Here is a 12,597-nt window from a genome sequence, read left to right on the forward strand (position 1 = left end):
TATTTTAGCATTTCAGTTCTTTCCTTGAGAAGTGCTCTGTATTCCCTCAATACAAAGGCAACTTCTATACTGAGATTCGCTTTCCCCACCACCTATATCGCTTATGAGAGGAGAGGAAGCCCAAGGCACCCCCTTCCTCCCTCATGGGCCAACATTCTCACGCATGGCCCTTGGGCTTTGGGGCAGACAACTCTGCATTTGGACACGGAGAGAGCTGCTTGTCCGTTGTGCCACGAAGGGCAAGCACCAAGCCGGCTCCTTGCCCTTTAATCAAGGGGCTTCTCTGGGGGGCACTCTCAGGAAGACTCAGACTCCAACTGAGCTTTGGTCGATGTGATGTCTAAGCCCAGGGAGCAAGGAGAGAAGACGACGCGGGGCTCAAGTGAACCGTCGGGGAGATCTGACAAAACTGAATACAGATCTTGCCTGCAGGCGCCCCTAGCCCCTGGGCTTGTGTTTGGACTGGGGTCTTAATGACAAGGCAGGGTGGGTTTCCCATTCCCCTGTCTTCTTTCTCTTTCTCCCTCTCCATTATTTCATATTATTGGTAAATACAAGAAACGCCAGGTATAGAATGTTGTAGCCTCTCCGCTCTCAATGCCATTTAGAAAAGGAGGTGATTCTTCACAAGGTTTCTCTGAAATTCAAATAAGATCGGGCACATAAAAGCGCTTTGAAAGCTTTGGAAAATTTCTAATTTCATTGCCAGAGCTCGAGATTTCTGTATTGTCATTAGTACACTTCCCACTCTGCCCTGCCTTTAAGGCCTTGAATCTGAGTGAAGGGGAGAGTTAGGCGCACCTTGCGCGGTCCGTGAGCCTCGGCCTTCGTCCCTCGGCAGCTTTCCAGCCCAGCAGCAGGCTCGGCGGCGCACGTGGCTAGTAGCCCCCACCTCCCCCTCGCCCAAGGCCTGCCGACCAGACAGTGACCCCCAACCAAGCAGCAGGGGTTGAGACACCGCGGGAGCTGAAGCCTAACAGGGGTTGGGAGGTGGGGGCGGCGCGGGGCTACGGCAGCTCCTCCACGCAACTCCTCCCCCGCAACCAAGATCCCGCTGCTACCTTGTCCCACCCCCACCTCCTCCAGCAGGCGCGCGCACCCACACCAGCCGTAGACTAGACTTTACCTGGGCCTTTGCACCTTGCGGCCCCCCCCCCCCCTCTTCTACCTTTCTCTCTTTCTCTCTCTCTCTCTCTCTCTCTCTCTCTCTCTCTCACACACACACACACACACACACACACACACACCGCCCCACACTCTTTGCCAGATGTGCTGCACTGCCAAGACTAAGACGTCTAGTCTAGCCTGAGGTGGTAGGGGGAAGACTGGTATCTCGATCTCGGAATTGATCAAGCAGAGACTTTGAGAGTCCCTCCCCTGGCCCCACACCTCTTCCTAACCCAGGAGTGTCCTTTTTTTTTTTTAGCTGCCTCCTAGAGTCATCTTAAGTAGGGCGACCCTGGTTAAACTGGTAATTTCTTCATGGTTGCAGGAAATACTTGGGAACCCTGAGTTCCCCCCCCCTCGCCCCCCCCCCCCCCGCCCTTAGGACCCCTGTGACTTCAGTAACTCTCCTGGGCAGAGTGGGCGCAGTGGGGGCCCAGTTCTGGCTTCTCGGGGAGCTTTCCCTGGTGGGGCCCGGGGAGCCTACCTCAGTCCCTGACACACTGCTTTGCTCTCTGCAGCTTGGCCTGAAATCTAAGGAGCCCCAGAGACTCAGGCTCAGGCCCAGGGTGGGAGGACAGAATTGCCATCAACCTTTGCTCACCACCTGTGTGGTGAGGGAAACCCTTTTCTGTCCCAACAGAGTCACTTCTTTGAGAATTTAGAACAGAGGACTCTTCCAGAAGGCTGTATGACTCAGGGTCTGTAGCTTGGACAGCCAGAGGAATGAAAAGTCCTCCCTGGTTTCTCACCACATTTTTCTAATTCTCTTCATGGTCCTTCACACCTCTTCTAGATCCGTGAGAGACCATGTGCCCTGGTGGTGTTATTTTGCTTCAAGTTTTATCGCAATTCGTAATTTATTCAACAAATATTTATTGAGTGCTGGCTCTGTGCCAGGTTCTGTGCTGGGCCTAAAAAATCAGCTTTAGGGCGCCTGGGTGGCTCAGTGGGTTAAGCCGCTGCCTTCGGCTCAGGTCATGATCTCAGGGTCCTAGGATCGAGTCCCACATCGGGCTCTCTGCTCAGCAGGGAGCCTGCTTCCTTCTCTCTCTCTCTGCCTGCCTCTCAGTGTACTTGTAATTTCTCTCTGTCAAATAAATAAATAAAATATCTTAAAAAAACCAGCTTTAAACAAGCTAGATGTGGCTCCTACCCTCACAGAGCTTATAAATTAACAATAAATCACCCAAATGATATGCATGTAGTCCCTTTGTGACAATGTTACTCTGGGATCCAACTGAGATAGAAGGGGTTTTGATGAAGGGGTGTGTGTGTGTGTGTGTGTGTGTGTGTGTGTAGCAGGGATGGGGTAGGTTCTTCACATTTCTGATCTTAAAGTGCTTAGGGGTGGTAGGCAGGGCACTTGAGTAGAAGTCAGAATCCCTGGGGCTCAAGCCCTGGTGTGGCCACCTTTCAGCTCTGTGGTATAGCTCTCCCAGACTCCCACCATACCCGGGAGCTGTTCCCATCATGGCCAGAGTAAACTATGGCGGTGTTTACTGCCTCCCTCCCTTATAGTGAAACCTTGTTTTTATTTATCCTTGGATCTTCCAGTGCCTCAAGAAATTAAGGAATTAAGGAAACAAAGCCTCATAGCACCTGATTCCTGAGAAGCCCTCCCCCCCCACACACAAAAGGTGTCTTAATCTCTGTTTGTGTACCTCCCAGGTTGTACTAGGGATCCAAGTTTTTATTTATTTATTTATTTATTTTTAAAGATTTTATTTATTTATTTGACAGATGGAGATCACAAGTAGGCAGAGAGGAAGGCAGAGAGAGAGAGAGAGAGAGAGAGAGGAGGAAGCAGGCTCCCTGCTGAGCAGAGAGCCCGATGCTGGGCTCGGTCCCATCTTGACCTGAGCCTAAGGCAGAGGCTTTAACCCACTCAGCCACCCAGGCGCCCCTTGGGATCCAAGTATTTAAGGATGAGATCGTGTGCGTGAGTTTGTAAAGCACAAAAATCGCTAGCAGATGGAAGGAGTTATTACTTGCGGTTCTATATCTTGAGTTTATAGAAACTGAATCCAGGCCTCTAACTCAGCATGAATCTCTCTGGGCCCTTGGCTGTTCCTGCGCCCAGGCCGGCGGTAGACTAGCCTTCCTCAGCCGGGGGCAGCGCCCCTCCTCCCGGGCCTGGCTGAGTCGGGCTCCCAGGTGCGGTTGAGGCAACTCCCCCCCCCCCCCCCCCCCCCGAGCCGGTCAAGGAAAGCAGGAACGCATCGAGGCCCAGGGAGAGGAGGATGTGGCTGCTCCGCGATCTCGAGATCCAAGGAACAGAATACGGCGCCCCCTCTGGAAGGCGTCTCTCTTTCTCTGAAGGACCTCCCTGCGCCTTTTTTCCAGGCACCAGACTTGAGAGCCTCTGGAAATTCTGCGCGAAGCCCGGGGGCCTGCAGGAGGGCGGCTTTCCCCAGGGAAACTTTCGCAGGCGCTGGTCCAGGAACCCATCCGGAGCTACGGCGCGCTCCCTCTACTGCCCCCTGTCCTGGTTTGAGCGTCTAGGGTGTTTGGCGGCCAGTTTCCCTTTGCGGACGCTCTCCTCAAACCATGGCCTGTGGGCAGGCCCTGGGGGTAGGGGTGGGGGTGGGAAGCGACCCTAGGACGTCTGAGAGTAGTACTCCAGTGCCGCTCTCTCCCTGCACTGGAGCGCTCTGCGGTTGGAATGGCAGATGAGGTCGTGCGCGTGAAGGCCAGAGTCCGCCCAGAGAGGAGAGTCCACTCTCCGGCTTTTGCTGTCGAAGAGGTTGACACCTGTGGTCTCGGAACTTGCTTATTTTCATGTCGCACATTTCAACCTAGATTCTACTTGTCCCAAGTTACAGTCAGAGCCCCTATGGTCAGGTCGCCCCCTGGCGGGAAGGGATCTAGGGTAGCCGCAAGTTGGGGGACTGGACTACAAAGTAGTGAGAAAAGGGGGGACTCAGAGCTAGCAGCACCTTTGAAATGCGGAGAAGCCAAGACAGGGGTGGGACGTGGGGGGAGGCTGGCCTGCAACTGCTGGGAGACCCGGCGAGGCCGATGCGGGGAGCCCCCGGAAGACCGAGGCACCAGTAGAGCCTGAGCCCTATAGAGAATTGGGGGGTTTCCTCCCAGTTCTTCGTTTCTGTTTAAATTAAGAGCCTGCAAGTGGGCAACAGAGCGGACGGTGGTGAGTCCGCCTTGCTTTGGACGGACGGGAAACCCCCATCTTAAGGAATGCGAACATCCCCAGGAGGCGCGTGCAGTTAGCGGGAAAGTTTTGGAGCCACGGATGAAGCCGAAATGCCAGATTCAGGAAGGATCCTCGTGGCGGCGCGGCTGTTTCGCCCTAGGACCTGTGCAGCTGCAAACAACTTGAGATGGCTGAAACCTACAGCTCTTCCTCCCTTTCATCTCCCATCAAACCGAAGCCCCAGCAGTGGGCGCCCATGGGCCTATACAGTAGTTGCGTTTTCCTCTGAGTCGCCAGCAGCGCTCTGGGGTTTATTTTTCCGCTCCTTTCCCCTCTCCAATCTCCCACCCTTCCCCCAACCTCCAACACTGGGCCCGGGCAAAGTTTCAAGGAGCTGCATTACCACCCTCACCTCCACCCCCGCCCCCAGCCCCCGGCTCTCTCCCGGAGATTTCCTCGGCTTTGGGGTTTCTGGGACTTGACCTAGGCGGCTTCCCCACCCTTCACCTCCCAGACTCGGGGTCTGTCTTGGACAGTTACGGACCGATGCGATCCGCAGCGCCCTCTTCCAACCATCAGGAGAACTGCATCTTCAGGGCCGTCCCGGGAAAGAAAGCTTTGTTCCCAGGTCCGCCAGACAACACTGGTAGTGTTCAGATCCTCACAGTAGTTCATCCGCTACGGATTTGCTCATCTAACTATTCATCATACTGTCTACCCGACCGCATGCCTGGCTGTCAGTCGGCCCACCCAAAGCCACTGCAATAGAGGTGTTATGAGAGTCTCTTGGGATCATCCAGCCTCCTGCACCTGCTATTTGGAAAAGCTCCTGTGTAGATCAGGGCCATGGAAACTGCTGTGATAACTAATTTTTCCTTTAATCATACTTTCCCTTGAAATATATATATAATTTCCCCCATCATATCTGACGGCAATTGGACACATGTTTGATGGCCAGTGTAGTAGCCTGCATTTTCTGTATGCTCGGCTGCAGAAAGCAGTGGCCCTACTGGCTCGACACAAGGGGGCTCTGCTTACTATTGCATAAGTAGGTGGATAGCACCTAGAAAATACAGAGGATCAAGAATACTTCTGGAACTAGTTACACTATGACTGGTGCCCTTTAGACCTCTAATCTCTGGCACAATCTCACCCGGCCAGGATTTCTTCCCAATTATTCCCCCTCGTTGGACCCTTGCCAAGACTGCCTGTTCTCTCTACCCCCTTCCTCACGTGCCTAAATTATTCTGCTTTTAATCTTTTTCACTTAGCCAGAACATCATTTCCACCCTCATAAATAAGCCATACTCTTATTTTTAAAAAGTCCAATCGCCTCTTCCAAAAATTAAATGTCTGACACACAGTAGGAACTCAATATGTCTGCAGAATGAATGGATGAATCTGTATTGCACTTGTCTATTACATTAATAAGACCGTTTGCTCTAATTGAATGATTTTCTTATTGTTTCATATGTTCATTCTCCTTTCAGCTAGACTGTTGGGTCGCTGATTTCAAGGGCTACGCCAGACACTTAGACATGTCCCCCGAAATGGGCTCAGAGCATTGCAGCATTTGAAAATGTTAATCATCTCTTTTCAAAATTTTCTCCTTGGCTTCAAAGTCACCACTCGGTTATGGTTCTCTGCCTCTGTCTCTGGCCATTTTCTTCTTCACTGTTGTACTTTCCTCCTCCCCTGCATACCCATCTCCATGGCTTCAATGCCACATATGGCTGATGGTTCCCGAGTACGTACTTCCAGCCAACCTCTCTCCAGAGCTTCAGCCCTATATTTTCAGTTGTTTACCTCTCATATGAATGTCCACCAAACTTAATGTATCCCAACCTGAACTCAAACACTGCCCCAGCTGGCTTCTTGTTTTGTGTTCTTGATCTAGGCGAATGGCATGAGTATCTCCTCCTCCCCACAATCCCAATCCCCCATTGGCTCTTGTATTGGTCTGTTTGGTCTTCCATAACAAAACACCAGAGACTAGGGGACTTAAACAAAGGAAATTTATTTTCTCACAGTTCTAGAAGCTGGAAAGTCCAAGATCAAGGTCTGGCAGGTTTAGTTTCAAGTGAAATTCTTCCTGGCTTGTGTCCAGCACCTTCTCACTGTGTATGTATGATGGAGAAAGATCTCTCTCTCTTCCTCTTCTTACAAGGCTGGAGTCCTACTAGATTAGGGCCCCACTCTTATGACCTCATTTAACATATTTAATATTAATTACCTCCTAAATTCCCTATTTCCAGGAACAGTTACATAGAGGGTTAAGTCTTTGACATACGAATCTGGGGGACAAATTCAGTCTACACCAACCCCCGAGACATACACCTGACAGCTCCCAAGACATATGTCCTTTTCCTCTTCCTCATCCAGCTAGTGATAAAGTCATATCAATTTCACATCTTAGATGTCTCCAGGTCCAGCCTCACTTCTTCATAATCAGTTCTTCTCTCCCTGTACTACCTTCACCATCTATTGCCTAATCATGTGGCTCTTGTTTCTTCCTTTAGGCTCTCTCCAGTCTAGTCTATGGTCCTTGTCCACAGGACAGAATCCAGCATATCTCTCCAAATCAATTTCTCCCTGCCTCACTACCTACCCCTTCACACCCTCCTCTCCAGCTACCCTAAGTTGCTGTTGAAGGAGGTCATTGATGGGATGTGACCGCTGGCTGACCTGTGATCTGAAACTGGGCTGTCAAAGGTTCCTCACCCCCACCCCCGTCGTTGGAATGAATATTCCACTTGACTTCTCTGCCCACAGAAGCTGCCCACAGAAGCCTTGAGACAGTGATGTGGGGTTGAGACTGTCTTTACAATATCCATGACTGAACCAAGTTAATGTCTCTGTATAGACATGTAGGATTTGACAAACCCGGGGAGGTGGGGGGGGGGACTGCTCCTCTTGTAGCCTTTGGGAGAAGCCTTGTAATTAAGTTCATTTGCTCATTAAACCTGCCACCTACTAATCTGTTGTGATCTGCCTCTTCCTGCAGTCTCTCCCTGCCCTCCTTTTTTTGGGGGGCCTGTTTCAGATTATCCCTGGTAAGCTCCGGAGGTTGCAGACCAATGACTTCTCACATTTCTTTTCACTTTATACAGTTTTATTGAGGTATAACTGACATACAGTAACCTCTGTATTTACAGTATAAAACCTAAATGTATATATATATGTATATTTATATATATATCCATAAAATCATGACCATAGAAATAAACATATCTAACCTAACCCCACAAAAGTTTCTCCTGATCCTTAGTAAGCATTCTCTCCTCCCCTCCGTGTGACTCATCCTGGTCACTAAGCAATTACTGATCTACTTTCAGATACACAAATAAGTCATCATTTTCTAGAATTTTACACAAACACTATTTTTTAAAAAAAATTTATTTATTTATTTGACAGAGAGAGCACAAGTACAGAGGGCAAGGCAGAGAGAGAGGAAGAAGCAGGCTCTCCGTTGAGCAGGGAGCCCAACATGGGACTTGATCCCAGGACCCTGGGATCATGACATGAGCTGAAGGCAGATGCTTAACCGACTGAGCCACCCAGGCATCCCTACACAGACACTATTTTACATAAAAACTATTTTGCACTCTATTTTGTCTGTCTCTTTATGCTTAGTGTAATTATTTTGAGATTCATTAACGTTATGACATGTATCCATAGTTTGTTTTTTGTTTTTTGTTTTTTTTTTTAATTACAAGTAGTATTCAATTGAATGGATATACCAAAATGTGTTATCCTTTCAACTGTAGATGTACATTTGGTTTATTTCCAGTTCGGGGCTATTACAAATAAAGATTCTATAAACATTTATGTCAAGTCTTTATGAAGACATATGCTTTGATTTGTCTTGGGTAAATATCTAGGAGTGGAATAGCTTCCATGTGTGAGTGTCAAACATTCAATCTTTTGTCATTAAGGATGATGTCAGTCATAAGCTTTATGTAGATGCTCTTTATCAGTTTGGGAGAGTTCCCTTCTGTTTCTACGTGCTGAGGGTTTATGTCAGAAATGGATATAGGTTTTGTCCGGCATTTTCTCGGCATCTTCTGAGATGAACCCATCATTTTATTATTTATTTATTTATTTATTTTTAAAGATTTTATTTGTCTATTTGACAGAGAGAGAGAGAGAGAAAGAGAGAGAGAGAGCACAAGTAGGCAGAGCAGCAAGCAGTGGGAGAGGGAGAAGCAGGCTCTCCACTGAGCAGGGAGCCTCATGTGGGGCTCGATTCCAGGACCCCAAGATCACAACCAGAGCTGAAGGCAGCAGCTTAACAACTGAGCCATCCAAGTGCCCTGAAACTATCATTTTTAAATTTAAATTTAAATTTTTCTCATTTTTTATTTTTAGTCTATTAATAAGGTGAGTTACACTGATTGATTTTTGAACGTTAAACCAATCTCACCTTTCTGGGATAAATTCCACTTGGTCATTATTTGTTATCCATTTTAGATATTATTATAGTCAATGGGCTGAATATAAAAATAAAAATATAAAATATATATTATAAAATATTAAAAATCTTTTTTGAAATATTTTATTTATTATTTATTTAACAGAGAGAGACACAGTGAGAGAGGGAACACAGGCAGGGGGAGGGGAAGAGGAAGAAGCTGACTCCCCACTGAGCAGGGAGCCCAATGTGGGCCTCTCCATCGAAAGACCCTGGGATCATGACCTGAGCTGAAAGTGGATGCTTAACAACTGAGCCACCCAGGTTCCCCTGGCTGAAGGTTTCTTAAGAACTTTTTTATTTATGCTCTTAGCATGTTATTCTGGAATTTTCCTTTCTTAATAATGGTTTTGTCTATTTTGATGTCAGTGTAATGGTAGCTTCACAGGATGAGCTGAGAACTATTCCTACCCCTTCAATTTTTTGGAAGAGTGTCTGAGGAATGTGTAGCTCCCTCTTTCTTAAATGTTTGAATGTTTGGTAGACTTCCCCAATGAAGCTAGCTGATCTGGCATTTCCTTCATGGATAAAATAATTAATATAATATAATACAATATAATGTAAATGAGATATATAAGATTATATAAGATGGAATAAAATATAAAAGTATATTCAGATTATCTATTTCTTCCTGAGTGATCTTTGATAGTTTGTGTCTTTCAAGGAATTTGTCCATTCCATCTAAGTTGTTGAAATAATTATTCATGTAAGCTATTTCCTTATTACCTTTCAATACCTGTAGGTTCTATAGTTATGTCACCACTTCATTTATTACTGATTTTGGTAACTTGTGTCTTCTCTCTGTTTCTCATTTTTTGATAAATTTAGCTAGAGGTTTACCAGTTTTATTGATCTTCTCACAGAATCCCCTTTTGGTTTCATTGACTTTCTCTATTTGCTTTTGTTTCTCATTTCAATAATTTCGGTTCACATCTTTATTATTTCTTTTATTCTGCTAGCATTGTGCTGTATTTCTCTTCTTTTTCTAGTTTCTTAACATGAAAACTGAGGGCATTGATTTGAAACTATATTAGTTTCCTGTGGTTGCTGTTAAAAAAATGACCACAAACTTGGAAGCTTAAAGGACAGAAATTTATTCCCTCCTAGTCTGAAAGCCAGACGTCTGAATTGTAGGTGTTAGCAGGGACCCTCTGCTCAGAGGCTCTGGGGGATTCTGTTCCTTGACTCTTGTAGCTTTTGGTGGCTATCCACAGTCCTTAACTCGTGACTACATTACTCAAATCTCTCTCTATTTTCACTTTGTCTCCACTTCACAGAGGTCTTCTCCTCTGTGGTTCTCTTAGCTTCTCAAAATGCTTGGATGGCATGTAGAGCCCACCTGGATAAGCCCAGCCGATCTCCTCATCTCAAAATTCTTAACTTTATATCTGCAAAGACTCTTTTTCCAAATAAAGTAACATTCTCAGGTTCTGGGGATTAGAATGTGGACATATCTTATTGGAGGCCACAGGGTGACCTACTGCAAAGACCTTCTTCTCTAAATTGACATTTAAGTGCTATAAATTTCCCTATAAGCACTATTTTAGCCACATCCCATACACCGTGATAAGTTGTATTTTAACTTTTATTTTCAAATCAGTCAAAATATTTTCTAATTTCCATTTTTTTTCTTTTTTTGACTCTTGGGGTATACACATTTATGTTCTCTAATTTCCAAATGGCTGAGTATTTCCCAGAGATCTTGCTGTTATATTGTGATTCTGTTATACTCCTGATTCTATTGTGATTAGAGTACTAATTTTGTATGACTCAAATCCTTTTAGATTTATTGAGGCTTACTTGATGGCCCAGTATATAGTCTATCTTGGTAAATCTATGCATACATTTGACAAGAATGTTTACTCAACTAATACAGAGTGTTCTATGAATGTCAATTAGGTCAACTTTTTTCATGTTATTGAAGTCTTCTGTGCTCGTTTTTTTTTTAAAGATTTTATTTATTTATTTGACAGAGAGATCACAAGCAGGCAGAGAAGCAGGCAGAGAGAGAGAAGGGGGAAGCAGGCTCCCCGCTGAGCAGAGAGCCCAACGTGGGGCTCGATCCCAGGACCCTGAGATCATGACCCGAGCAGAAGGCAGAGGCTTTAACCCACTGAGCCACCCAGGCGCCCCGTCTTCTGTGCTCTTATTGTTATTCCATTTACTTGTTCTATCAGTTAAGGCAAGAGAGGTACTAAAATCATCAATTGTAATTGTGAATTTCTCTCTTCTCCTTACAGTTCTATCAGCTTTTGCTTCATGTATTTTGAGGCTCTGTTTTTAGAAACATTTAAGAATGTTGTATCTCTTGAATTCAACACTTTATCATTATTAAATGATCCTTTTCCTTCTGGTATTATTCCATGTTCTGAAGTCTTCTTTCTCCAATATTAATATAGCTTTATTTTGATTTGGATGGGGATCATATATCCATTTTTCTTCTTTTATTTTTAGCCCACATTTGTGTCTTTAGAGTTAATGTGCGTTCTTGGAAGCAGCATATACCTGGGACTTGCTTTTAATTCACTTAGACAATTTTTGCCTTTAATTAGGATATTTAGACTAGTTGCATTTATGATGTGATTATTGCTATTGCTGAGGCAAAACTGACCACCTTGTTGTTTGTAGTCTATTTGAGACTTCTTTGTCCCTCGCCCCTTTTTTGCCTTCTTTTAGATTAATCAATGCTCTATGATTCCATTTTACCTCCTTCTCTTGGCTTATTAGCTATAATTTTCATTATGTTATTTCAGTAGTGGCTTTAAGATTTAGTTGAACTTATCACAGTTTATCTTCAAATGATATTATACCAACTAATTTGCTTTCTGGCCTTTGTGCCATTATTGTCATATATTTTACTTCTAAACATATAATAGACACCATAATAAATGTTACCATTGTTTCACATGGTCAATTATCTTTTAATGAGATTTAAATACTAAGGGAAAAAAATCTTATATTTCACATATAGTTGTTATTTCTGGTGCTTTTCAGTAGATCCACATTTGTGTCTGGTACTATTTTCCTTCTGCCCGAAGAAATTCTTTAAAGCATCTCTTGTAGTTCTGGTGGTGATGAATTCTTTCAGTTTTCACCTATCTCAAATGTCTTTATCTTCATTTTTCAAAGCTACTTTTTCATTAGGTATAGAATTACACGTGGACAGTGTTGTTGTTTTCTCCTTGCAATATTTTTAAAATATTACTTATCTTCTGGCTTACACTCTTTCCAGGGACAGCACAAAAGTGAAGAGCATTGGGAAGGTTTCACCCCTCCTCCAATAATCTCTATAAACTCCCTCCAGACTCTGATATGGAAAGTTTGTTTTTATTACCTTGTGTGAGTAGTTTCATGATCCCGCCTCCATCTACCCAAAACACTTTTGTGTTTTGTGTTTTGTGGGTAGATAAAATTGTTACTTCTTACTGCATCCTATATGGAAATTGTGAAACTGCCACTGATTGCTTCAAAATCAGCAGCTGGTATATTTCTATGTGGAACTGTTAGAGTTAAACTTTCTATAATTGTTATTTTAAGACTTTTCCAGGATGGAATGATATTGTTATGGTTATTCTTCTCTTGCCTAAGTCTCCTATAAATTATCCATTAAGATGCATTCTTTTGGGAAAGTGAGGTGGAAACTACAATGTACGTTTTCAAAATGTTACCTTGTGTCTCAGCTGAAGTTGTTCGTTAAAACCTTTCCCCCTGCTTGGTGGGAAGTTGCTTCTCCCTCTCCCACTCTCCCTGCCTGTGTTCCCTCTCTTGCTATGTCTCTCTCTGTCAAATAAATTTTAAAAAATCTTTT

Source organism: Mustela putorius, unplaced genomic scaffold (assembly GCF_011764305.1).
Source record: "Mustela putorius furo isolate JIRA1106 unplaced genomic scaffold, ASM1176430v1.1 tig00003898_pilon_pilon_pilon, whole genome shotgun sequence".
Lineage (NCBI taxonomy): Eukaryota > Metazoa > Chordata > Mammalia > Carnivora > Mustelidae > Mustela > Mustela putorius.